This window comes from Manduca sexta, chromosome 10 (genome assembly GCF_014839805.1).
Source record: "Manduca sexta isolate Smith_Timp_Sample1 chromosome 10, JHU_Msex_v1.0, whole genome shotgun sequence".
Lineage (NCBI taxonomy): Eukaryota > Metazoa > Arthropoda > Insecta > Lepidoptera > Sphingidae > Manduca > Manduca sexta.
In genome coordinates, this window is record NC_051124.1 from 5,751,137 (window position 1) to 5,765,175 (window position 14,039).

General features: G+C 33.6%; 1 protein-coding gene across 1 annotated transcript in view; it reads left to right on the forward strand.

The window, feature by feature from the left end:
• Window positions 1-14,039, forward strand: part of LOC115440247 (transcription factor hamlet) — a 106,203-nt gene that overhangs the window by 33,805 nt on the left and 58,359 nt on the right. Inside the window, exon 2 of the mRNA XM_030164472.2 lies at window positions 5,703-5,775. The gene's annotated coding sequence lies outside the window, so the exon portion shown is untranslated. The remainder of the gene's footprint in view (window positions 1-5,702; window positions 5,776-14,039) is intronic.

Below are 14,039 nucleotides of genomic sequence, written 5' to 3' on the forward strand. Positions count from 1 at the left end.
CTCATTAAAATCTTCCTCGTAAATTGAGTCGAAATTACGTAATACCCACACAGAAATCACTTTCGAAAGTAATAAAAAAAACAAAAGTACAAGTCGTCAAACCAAGGACCCTTCTCTCTGGCGGATCGTAAACGGTTCGATTGTTGGCAATAATCCAGACGATGTAATTTCATTCCAAATAACAACCTAATTAATGAAAACATTTTATCTTGATATCAAAAGTTTATTATTTTACATTTCATTAATCGTTCAAAATAAATATAGTTATTAGTTTTGATAAAATTTATCGTAACTTTCGCAATATCTATAAAATCACGAGAAGCATATTTGATTAGGGATCTCGTATCATTATCTAAACGTACTCAGGAATTTTCTTCCGCCAAAATAAATTCGCCTAGTGTCGCCCAACTTGACAGCAATGCTAATACATACACACGTACTCACACCTTTTAATCCCCGAAGAGGTAGACAGAGGCGCAACTGGTGTACCCACTTTGCGTCATGTATATTCCGTACCATATTAGGGGGCGCGCCATATCAGGAACAAATTCCATACTTCATTGATAATAATAATAATAATATCAGCCCTGTATTATATACTTGCCCACTGCTGAGCACGGGCCTCCTCTACTACTGAGAGGGATTAGGCCTTAGTCCACCACACTGGCCTAGTGCGGATTGGTAAACTTCACACACCTTCTAAATTCCTATAGAGAACTTCTCAGATGTGCAGGTTTCCTCACGATGTTTTCCTTCACCGTTAAAGCGAACGATAAATTCAGAAAGAATACACACATGATTTTTTAGAAAAGTCAGAGGTGTGTGCCCTTGGGATTTGAACCTGCGGACATTCGTCTTGGCAGTCCGTTCCACACCCAACTAGGCTATCGCCGCTTATTTATAAACTTCATTGATACTGAGTAGAAAAAGCTTTGCCTGACTAATGATCGAACCCAAGACCTACACTGCAGCTGTAATGCAACTACGCCACCGATGCAATCAAACTGAGCCATTTCAATATCATTAAAATTTTCAAAAACCAAGCATGCATTCCACAGAGCTATCACTCACAAACACCGCATAAACTACACAATACCACAAAAATCCTCACACACCGCTCACAAAATTAACGAACCAATACAAAAGTAGGCCACCGTACTTTTAACCAAATAACTCGTACAAATGAGAGTTATAGAGCGAAATAAATCGCATTGGTACTTGTGATTGAGAGCAACGTCTTAATTATTGTTATTTCCATCCACTGGCTGTAGTATAATTGAGGCCCGCGGTATAATCAGAAGTGAACATAATATTTTGTTTAAACGAGCCGCAAGAAACTTTTTTCAATGACCTTGCGTTTGTTACTTAACTTCGGATGTTTTATAGATTATCAAGGGTACTTGCGTAAGTATTATCGACTTGTCAGTAACTTGTTTTAGTTTAATAGATGTTTATATGGCAATTTGATAGATACATCTTGATGGATTCGTAACTAGATCATTTCGTACAGGATGTCTTCAATAGCGTTGTTTGTTATTATCCTTCAAGATTGATTTTAAAACGCGTAATAAAATATCCCGTTTCAGTTATATATAAATGGTAAACATAAACAATTATTACGTCAATCCATGTTTATAGAACTCTGAATAATATTGTGCATTATAAATTTAAGTTTAATTCAGTCTTAAACGTCAAATATTGATAATTTAATCGGCGCTTATAATTCAATCATTATATACTTCGACGGTACAATTACGCTAAAATATTGCCTAAACACCTAATTAGCTTATGCATTATTTAGCCATTGTATTAGTGAATGCAAATTGAAACTCCATTGCTTACCCAACGTCGCCTTAACCTACAAAATATGTTACACCGCTGTGTCGCATCAATCTTCAGAGGATTTATAATGAAGCTCCCATTGCTTTGTGTATCGGAATCATCGTCTATTGTATTTATTATGTTACGTTCGTGACACACTGTCGTAGAGTTCGACATACAAGCTACAAAAAATATAATACTTTCTGTTTGAAGATAAATAAAATTTCTTGTGCTTATTCCGTTCCTTCGACTTTCGACTTCGAATTACAAACAAAAAACGTTTGAGCACGTAAACATCTCAACCTACTAAAAACTACGCTACTAAACTATATAAATTTTACATAAAAATACCTATTTCGTGTGATGCTTTGTAATGCTTTTCTACAAACATGTATCATACAACTGGATTGAACACAATACTGATTACAAAATACATTTCAATTAGCACGTGCCAATGCTCGGCAGGCGCTACGACCGTGTGTCACGGCGCGTTTTTTAATAGCCATTCCTCTAATGGAGCTCACAAATTGTTTATGTCTTTGTTTCGATACAGGAATTCATTCATGTGCATGAAAATATTCATCTTGTTAGGCAACGGCCGTATCATCATTTGTTATGAAACTTTGACGTAGTATTCCAGTGATTTGTTATAGTATATGGTTAATTCGCAGAAGCAAGATAACTACTTAAATTCTTAGTACTGTCTGACTGACTAACTAACTGACTAATGTGCAACGTACACTCTAAAGCACTCATTTTAACCATGAACTTTTGAATTCTTAGATAACATAATATGCGGACATTAAAAAAACAATTGGAAAGTTATCATCTAATGGATATGACATGGCTAGATGTATATTTAAATTTATAAATAGTTGTCAATAACGTGTTAATAAAATAAAGTAATAAAGTTTTTCCGGGATAAATAATTTGTCGGGATAAAAATAGCCTATAGCACTCAGGAGTAATATAAGTGAAAAAAAATCGGTTTAATATTTCCAGAGATTAGCGCATTCAAACAAACAAACAAACTTTATTTTATATAATAGTAAAGAAAGAAGAAAGCAAAACGATTATTTACAGTCGCAACATAATCAAATACAATGTACCTTAATAATAATAAAAATAAAAAATGGCTGGTCGCGGCTGTGACCAGTAGGTGACCACTCAGCATAAGATATGGTACATTATATAGATTTATATACAACTTTTAGCTATATAGCTACAGAGCGCAATAAAGCTCGCGCCCGTAGCGACGCGCGGGTCGTAAACCGCGCGGCTAATCGATTCTATGCCTATAAAGAAATTATTTTCCGCCTAAGCGTATAAAATACACCGAGCACTTAAAGGCTATAATTCCAGAAGCCCGTTTGTTTATTATTTAACGTCCCGATGTGATCAATTAATAAAACAAACTGAAGATTAAAAGCAATAAAGTTACGTGAATGTATGAGGTACAACGTTATTGAGCTACGATTGTCGGCCGGGTCTTTGATCAGGATTTTATAGACGATTTCTATTATCTTTGATAAATTGAGTATTTAGTAGGTATATATTATGTCACTTTAGAGTGACGTGTTGATATTGGTATTACGTACTAGAAGGGAATCTGGGTTACAGTGACGAAGGTTGACGTTATCCAAAAGAGAACCTGACACAACATACATACTACTGATATGCATATATGCGGTTTTCAAATTATTTAAATGATAACAGGCGAACGGCAAGCTCGTCTCATCATTCCAAGCAATAAAAATTAGATTTTACATAAGTTACGAAAGGGTGGCAGGAATCGAATAATATATGGACCCTTCGCCATTGTTAGGTTACATAAAACGAATCAGGTTGACACAAACATTTAAAGGTCTGGAAATCGAACCCATCGTGACTCTTATCACAATCAACTCACTCACCAAGCTAGTAATTTTAATTTAATTTTGAAAAACTAATCAAGACTTCCTTTAAAGTTCAGTTGACTTGTTTCATATATCGATTTAGCTTTGGTAATTGAAATATTTTCAAGAGGCCGAAGGTTACAGGTTAATATGTAAGATACGGTGCTTTAAACGTGCTGTCCCACTCTACAGGCCATAACCTTAATAAAGACTTTACAACAATGAACTTTATATTGTGGCGTACTAAAGCTAAAATTGTAAAATAGTATAATTTTAACGTCAATATGTTATTCTGCGTGAATGAAAAATCATTTCGAAAGTTAAATTTCAAATTAAGAATACTCATAACTCATGGTTTGATGATATTTTCTTATTTAATTGAACACCATGGCCAAGAGCATGAATTTACGCGCTATATAGTTACCGTAATGATTTCAACTAAGTAATTTTACTATGGAAACTTTAACAGTGCCCCGGTGAGCGTATTTGGAACTAAAATACGGAAGCATAGAAACGATTAACTTAAAATATATGAGAATCGGCAGTACATTTTTTTTCAAGTCTCCAAAAAAAAAGATAAATTCATATATCTTTTGTTATATATTATTGTCAAACAACCTACGAGAAATACGTAAAGATTAACTTACTCGATACGAATCCTATACGATAATTCTTTAATTCATGCTAGGAATACTGATACTTAAAAAAGTATTTTCTTTGGAGCCCAGAGGGTTAGGCTAGCTTTTACCTTACCTCGAATTCCTATAATGTCTTTATTCTATAATCGGTTCTGTGACGCCTTTATTGTGATGATTTATATCCAGAGATAAAACAAATGAATAGAAGTAATTTCCTTATCTCTAACAAAACTAAGGAAACGGCAAACAGACTTTAAAAGCCGGTGATGTAACAGAGTGTTAGTTTTATGCACACAGTAAATTGTGGACAAAACAATAAGAGATGATACTGCAATATCTGCATATAATTTACGATCGAATAAAACCGATCGTTAACTAAAAAGTTATGACGCCATTACGTTTACATTTAAAAGTGTAACATCACGTAATACTTTTATAATGTATTCATAATTTTATCATACGTGTTACTATATTTATTAGGGAAAGGTTAACTGATAATTTTATTGAAGGTGGCATTATTTAATTCATGCTTGAATTTATTATCGTTTTTTATATAATAAACAGAATTTAAAAACATCTACCCATGTTTACATATTTAATAGTAAATTCCATCAAACATGGTCAAAACAAATATCTTTCAGATCTAAACCAAATTAAATGCTAAGAGCGCAACCACAAATGCCAACAAACAAAATAAACACAAACTAAAATATCAAAACCAAATTTGAATAAAATAGAGTGATTTCTCGCGAATATTTGCGTGGTCTACAACAATGGGCGCATAGTTGGGGCACGGTCTAAAGATCACGCAATTAATTCTCAATAGTTGATTTCAAGAAACGGGTCCGCAGGACTGTGTCACGATGCGACTAATTTAAAGTTGATTTTGCAATATCATGAAATAATTGCGGGCGGGCATTTGTCGCAAGAATAACAACATTTGGGGACGTCTGAAGCAATAAATTGCGCAACAAAGAATCAAATGGCGATGAAATTAACTTCTTGCAACTGCGGCTTATTATTTGTTAACGACTGTTATTATTTCTTTGATCAATCACTGTCATTATGAGCCCAAACTAGACGTTTTATTTGTCATCACGGCCTACTCGAGTATTTGTTGAGGAATTTGTATGTATAAGGTATGGTTGTAGCTGTATTATGTCAAAGACTATAAGTATTATAATGTAATATCTAACGGCTATTCATCCTCTACTGTTTATAAACGATAAACTATTTTTAAAAAATAAAACATTTTAAATGTTTTTCAATATCTAAATAATCATTGCCATACCGTATAATATGGCACGAATAAAAAAACTATATTTAACATGATATTGTTTGTTCTCAGTGAAAAATCACCGCCGCCAAGCTGACTACCGCAAATGAGATTATACCCAGTTACCACGTCCAAGCGCTAATAGGTAAGTGCATTCATGGTCTCCCTACATTATTAGGTAACAACGATCGTAAACTAATACGTCAAGGCATTTTGAACTGTAAATAAAAACGAGTAACGCATATACTTCCTAATCGCTACCGAAAGCAAACTTTAACAACACAATTTATACAATTTGGGATAACTAATACTAAATCACATACAAAGCAGGCGCAAATCCCGCAAACATGTCAACAAACAAAAGCAACACGAAAATTAATGTGAAAATAATTTCTCTAATGTAATATGAGCCAGCGAGCACAAAGGGCGATGGTCAAACTTTATAATGGCTACCACGGCTTATTATAATAAACGTGGTGGGCCGGCGGACTCCTACACGGTTTGACCTCGGGGCTGCGATTAGTCGGCTACTAGTGGTCCCTCTATCTTTGTAATACCTCGTAACATGCTACTATGTTTCAATAGAAACACTGAATGGGACACGAGCCGTATTAGGAAATAGCGCAACCGCATCTTCGCTTTAATGGAGAAATATTAGCAAAATGCTAATGAATCCAGTCTCGTTTATACCGGCGAGTATGAAATGAATAAATATGAATTGAGAAAAGGCTAATAGAGGCTTAAGTGTGTTGAAAACTGGGTCTAAAATCGTCTAATTTTCACTAATGCAAAGAATCACTGAATCTACGAAACTCAAAGGACTATGGAAAGTTATCTAACTATATCAAAAATCTGGCTAAAATGGATTACACGTATTGGCTTCAAAATAAAACTTGACATGAAAACTAACATTTTAATTAACTTCGGAAAGCAATAAAACCTGTTCTGAACAAAACAAGATTACAAATCCAAAAATTGCCATAGTGAAAGGATGTAATCATATTCAACTATCGTAACATGAACTGCCAACACAAATATACGCAGAACGACAAGCCGGGGTTGTCATTACGCGAACAAAGATGTTTCATTGGTTCCGACAGGTGGTACGCATGAGTGGAGAGACAAAAAATCGTTATACAATGCGAAAGCGAGTGGTACACAGGATCTTAGGATTATAACTGAATTAGATAACGGAGTTTTTACACTTTGTAATTATTTTTTGCATACAAATGAATGAGCATGTAGCTCGTCTTACAAACGCTGCGAATAATCTAGATTGTATCAACACTTTGAATTTAAATAGTTCTGTAAGAGACCAAATTGCGATCGATTTTTTTATACTTGCATAGCAAAGTGACTCCACTGATAGTGAAGCGACATGGAATACACATAGTGTCGACTGACGAGAGGTGATTTTCCCTCGCCAATCGACACGATTATACCAACCCATTAAAAACTGGATATACGCAAGCTGATCGCAGAACGCAATAGATGTAGTCTCTATGCGGGTTTTATACCACGGTGTTCGCTATCCGGGCGGACACCAGGATCAGGCTTTATAAGAATCAACAGGATACTCCTCATAATTCTCATAAAGCCTACTTTACATTAAACTAATTTTGTAAAGAGCAACACCAGAATTTCTTGCACGTTCTTCTCTACTGAGAACTGCTTTCCGAACTGGTGGTAGAGTTAAGGTAGGTATATAAATAATGTATAAAATTTACATGTTCATATAAATTATTTTTATTTAATTTCTTACTAAACACACTAGTTATAATTTACTATAAATATTCTTAGACTGTTGCCAGGTGGTCTAAACAGATTAAACATCTAACATACATATGGACTCAAACGAAAGAACGTGAATATTAATTAGAGTACCGTAATATATTAAAATAGTAACACATCCAGAGCAGTGTGGCGGTCCGTAGTAGAGCTGTACATGGCGATACATGGTACCGCACACGCATGACATGCGCCGATGTAATCAGGCGGCAAATGGCCGTGGAGAAATTTTCCAAGAACATCATCAGTTTTCCACTTTAACTATACATAATATGTACACTTATGTTAATTGTCGAAATAAAACTAGTTTTCAAATTTTATTGCGTGTTTTTTTGTATAATTGTATTTTTTTTGTATTGTAACGTTTTTTCGGACTACCTATAACTCAGTCCGCCGCGTAACCACGAAGGCTGCAGACTTCGAAACGATGGGAGAAAATTATAATAGAAAGAAAAAGCGACGAAATCCGAAAAATAGATTTAACTCCAACATAACATAAGAAATCAATATAATAATTATGGCAATATCTATACGCTTTTCGAATAAAAGTGATTGATGGAGTTTTTGAAGTCACGTTTTTACGTACGAGACTCTTCTTTAGTTGATAGGTAACAAAGACGCATTTGGATCACCTGATGATAATTTATAGTAGTCCAAACTCAGTGCTCATACCAAAGTAACCACGAATGCGTTGCAAAAAAAAAACAATTCCGGCAAAGAAAATGTGTCCAAAATTACACCTTAATAAATCACTATCAGAAATAAAATACAAAATATTTATTATTTTCTAATGACTAATATTTTTACCAACATCTAAGCCAGTCATGACACATAACTTTTAAAAACACATCAAATATAATATAAATCATATAGAATGTATAATAAAGCATATATTTAAATTAACTAATGCAGAAGGCTGAAGGTCGGTCATTAATTTTGACACAAGTCGCATAATGAAATATAATCACGCTATAGTGATGGATTGTATAATAAAAATCAGACGGAATGTATTCTGATTACCTGCACGTGAAATCATAAGTATGTAATGGTAAATTGCTATATTTAATTTGATGAAAAATATTTGGACGTGGCATTGGAATGGAATAGCATTGATGTTGGATGAGGCATTAACTTTTTTTATTTGGTTAGCTTGAGGTAACTGAGCATTTTAATCATAGCTTGTTCTTTGTACCATTTGTCGTAGTTGACCTGAAACGACAACTTAAACATCTTCTGCAAAGACATTTTCTCATTTGTTTTACTTTATTTCGTATAACATAATATATTCCTATGCCCATACATCTGTTGTTGCTTATTGAAATAGCTCTATCCACTAAACTGTATTCAAAGAAATACTTTTGAAGTACTTTGTTAAAGAACAAACAACTTTATAATTAAAGAGTTTAATTATACTTTACTCTGACATTCAACAGCTTGTCATCATTTTGTAAAGCTAATATTATAACCATCTACATAATCCCCTTAGGCATTGTATATATATCGAGTAATGCAATACTACATAACATTCAAAATCAATTCAGCATCAATGAGTTTATTAAAACGTTGACATGACGGAGTAACATTAAAATCAATCAGAACCAAACAGGAAACTGACTAATTGAAAAGTAATTTTCATTAAACGCTTATAGATTGTCTATTTAAATAAGCAGTTATAATCGATCATAACATTTTCATAATTCAATTTGTAAACTGTTTCGAACTCTGTTACTTGCGAAAATTAACCTCGCCTGCGTTACTCAAATCAAAACTTTATTAAACGTCTATTAAAGATGATTACATTGATGAAATAGTCATTACTTCCAATCTACATAAAAAAATGTCCTGCCTCACTGATTAATTGGTTCAGTCAATACCTCGTCAACGCCTAGTGTAAGCCTTTTGACCTAGAAAGCTAAATCTTTGCTTTAACGTTCTCTTTATTAATACATGGAGTAACTAAGGATATTTTGAAATTCAAATACGGATTCACTTTTTTTATAGAGGAATTATATTAAGACTTAAAGTTTCACACAGGCAAAGCCTTAATCAAGATCTAGAACGCTTATCAAAATACAAATCACCGCAAAGACAAACTAGATATGACGAACCACCAACAACTTAGAAACGAATTATTCAGGCAAAGTCACATGAAGAGCTAATTTCTCGCAGTACATTAGTACAAGAGAGCACGCGACGCCTTATCAAACAACATTGTGAATCACTAGCCCACTTTCCTCGGCCGTGCCGCTCAGCTGTGTCGATACATCGAAAGCAACGGATCTAAGGCGTTCGCGGTTTCCTACAATTGAATATTACGTGGTTTTGCATCAGTACTGTTAACTAGCTCAGAAAAACCGCTATGGAATTGATTTAAGTATTATTGTAGATGTTCATCGCCTCTTTGGTATAGTGGCTGCGTGAAGGGATTCTGGATCAGGAGGCTTAAGTTCGATGGCACTTTATGAAACGCTATGGGTAAATTAGTTTAATACGAATTTCGCAGAGTCCTAGCTATATCCTTTCTACATCATATTTGAAAAATTGTATTGAGCTGAACCCACATTACTATGGTATAAAAAATAAAAATATCATCCGTATAGAATATTATAATCAGAGTATATCATAGAATCATTAAAAATAAAGGTAACAATAGCAATATTTACAAAGGTCTTTGGAATGCACGAATTAGGTTAATACGTAATAGAAATGGCTTTGATGTTATCTTTATATTCCTCGTACCACTTTGCGTAAGTAACATAAATGACTACAATTAAAAGGTTACGTTCATTCAAAGCTGATACAAAATCTCTGCAAGATTATGAAATAAAACTAAACCGAAATATAAAATTGCTAGAATTACAACAAGAATGTTTAGAGCTCAATTCCTTAAATACTAGCCGTGTATAGACGAATAGACACAAATACATGTATGTATACAGCATATTTTTTGCTCCGCCCGAATACCGTGTTAAAACCCGCCATTATGGCCCATATGAGTGTGTGGCGTTCCGGGATTAGCCTGTATATATCCGGTTTCAACAGGCCGGCATAATTGTGTTGAGGGGTAATCATCTCTCATCAGACATAATTCTATTAGACCTCACTTCACTTACCATCAGGTCCAGTGGAGTTACTTTGCCTTGTATGTTTAAAAAAAATATTCAGGTGTATTTCATTACTCATAATTCACAGTCATATTCGCGCACAAATTATTACCCAATTGCCTTAATCAGGCATAACATATCCTTTCTTGAGATATGAAAAACATGATAATATAGTTATTAACATCAAGATCCACGGAACACTTAAATATCTTATATTTATATCCATAAAATCTATAAGAGGATCACGTAAACAATTAATAAAAACAAAGTACCATTTAAGTCTGGAGTACCGAGTCCAATAGATATAAGCACCGATTTCATAGCACTCAATGTTATAATAGAATAATTTAGATTCTAGATAAAGCCATTGGAAGCGTCAAAATACGGCGTGTAACTTCGAAGTAGGGTAATATGTAAATTTTATAGATAAAAGAAGGTTATAACATAGTTAAGTTAACGACGTTGAGACCGCGTTGGTCTCCAGATGCGAATTTATTAAACTTGTTTCATACTACACTTTAGTTACGTGACAAGACGCCACGTGCCGTTTAGCTGGCGTACATTAGCCTGAATACATTTATATGTTCCTGAGTGGGGCAAGCCTCTTCTATATTAAAGGATTTTACTGTGATAGCTGCTTAGACTCTAAGTATTTAATATGCCTGTTTAATGCTACGACATGAATGCAGTTTACTATATATAATTTGTACCTAACTTGTGTATCTTGTACGTAGTTTAAGACCATTTATAATGAGTTGATCTTCCGAGTTGTGCTTTGGGCTCCGTTAGTATGTATATATGTAGTAAAATAGGCCGGCATAATATTAGCAACCAATAAAGATACAACGTGTCTCTCTCACTCAAGTCTCATTTAGTTTTGTCTAATTTATTTATATGTGCATCAATAAATATAACTATCTTAACTTCTTATCAATAAAGTTATCCGGCAATAAATAACGAAAACGCTACATTTTACAATTGAGTCTAAATTATTCAGAATGTTTCACATTCATATTTATTTTAAACAACTTTCCACAATAGAAATTGTACAATGAAGCGTTACGTGGCGTGAGCATAATATACCTAAAGAATAAACACGGCAGTTACATTGGAGTCGCCACTTTTGGCACCAGGATTCAATTGTGTTCAATAATTTAATACACAATAAATGAAGTTCTATCACAATCATTAGCGTATTTCAATTCATAAATAAACGATATTTTAAAACATTTAAGCGTCGCGCAGACGTCAACGTGTTGCCGAGAAACTACACCGCTACGAATCTGACAGTTGCTTAATTTTAAGACCATTTCATTAAGTCCTATCTTACGATCGTAACCAATTACTGAAATACTCGTTAATTATAAAAATTAAGATAAGATGCATATCTATTTACGCTCACAAATTGTATTTCTCAAATAAATCATATTCCATATTTGCCTTACTTTCTCGACATTAACGAGATACAGTTGATGAATTTGCTGAAACGTGTTCTCACATAATTTTAATGTCACTAGCATTAATCACCTCGTCTACAACTAACTGTGAATAAATAAAAATAGCCATTCTTTCGTATGTGTTACACAGTAAATAACTTTTGCTATCTGTATTAGCAATCTTTGTCACGGCACTAGTGTGATACTTGAAGATTACAATAAGTGGATTCGCTTCCCGGACTCGTAAATTAATTTAAATATGCATTAATTATAACGTTTTCTTTTTATGTGTCAACGTGTAATTCGCGCTCAGAGTGAGTTCTCACGGCACTTTCGTTTAATATCATTGATCGAGTTTATTTCCTCTTTAATGCAATTTAAAAATATATCATTAAATTACCTTTAATCTTGGCAAATTTGAGTCTTCGTACATTGATTTGGCATTACTTAAACATACAATTTATAATCTATAAAACCTTAGACCACCATATTTGCACACTTTACTAACCTATTCCATGTTTCTCTACATCTCGTATGCACAACAATTTATTCTCAATATGTCCACTTATCCTAACATAATAACTTGACACATCATCAACCGAAGCGGAGCTGGGGCCATTTGTAATCTCAAAACCGCAAGTGGCGTTGACAACGGACATACATAATGGATTTTATTAGCCTGCATTAGATTAGTAGAGATATCTCAAAACGGGCACACTCATGCCGCCCCAATCATCCCATCAATAAAAGTCGATTGGCGAGATAGAAATTCGATTAATCGATATCTCGATTACAACTTTATAAGAACGCGCAAGGTGAATCTCGAACGATGTTTCATTCAGATTGCACCCGTGAATTAGATTGAATATATTCGAAATAAAAGTATTTTACCGTGATGTTTTATATTATACTTTTCTGCCGAAGTTTCGATCATTCAATCGTCATGATCACGGGGTGAATTGAATACTATATTTGAAAATATTAACATTTTAATGTTTTAGTTTTGGTCTACCTGTTCTAAAAATAAGCTAATAATAATTAATTTAATTTAATACTTTAAAAACGGCTCATCGAAGAAAAATTGTGTTAAAAAAAAATATTTAATTGCAAAATTATGGATACTATTTTTCTACGCAACATTGAGTCATTTTTCATGTTAAAGATGTTGTTACATGTAAATGATGATGTGTACATAGCCTAACATATACCGATCAGTAATTATAAAACCATCAATTGATGTCAACTTATTGGTACAAGGAAAAATCTATTTTCCGTCTTTAAGTCCGTGTAGTAAGAGCCAACATTCCTTACAAATTGTAAAATGACGATCCAAACATCGACTCATCCTAGAGTTATTAAGATTACTAAGAAAAAATTATCGAGAACGGATGAGCTCACAATTAACTCAGGTAACAGCCCTTTTACGCAAAGACGTTACGTTTTTCCTCAAAACACATGACATATGGCACTTATGACTCAATGCGCGTGAGAACTTTATGCAACGTTATTAAAACCATCAAGTTAATCGTTTCCCAATAAAACATATATCTTATATCAAAATGTTAAATGTGTTTACAAGCTCTGCTTATAAAAAAAAAAAACTTTTTATATGATTTAATCAATAAGTAAGTCACTCGTTAAAATGTGTCCTTATTTCGTTGCACAAAAAAAAATTTTCGTCGCACATAACAAACAATCGATTGGATTACGCGATCGGCCATTGTAGTCGCCGAAGCACTCACGGAACAAAGTGAAACACAGAAATCGAAATACTTTAAATCACGAACCACTCACGCGTAAAGTGATTGTAAAAAAACGTTATCAATTTACGTTTTTATCGATTTGTTTAATACAATTTGCCGAAAACGCGGGAGACTTTTACCTCCATTTGCTCGAAAGCCAATATAACTTTAGTGAATATTCTTTGGTAAAACTTTTTAAAAATCAATGACCTTGCTTTTATAAATGTGATTTGGATGAAATATTAAATTTTACTTTAGTAAAGTTACAAAAAACGATCATGAAATGTCAAATACTTTACGCCCAACGATGAACTGTGAATGCGTCCCAACTTCTTAGAA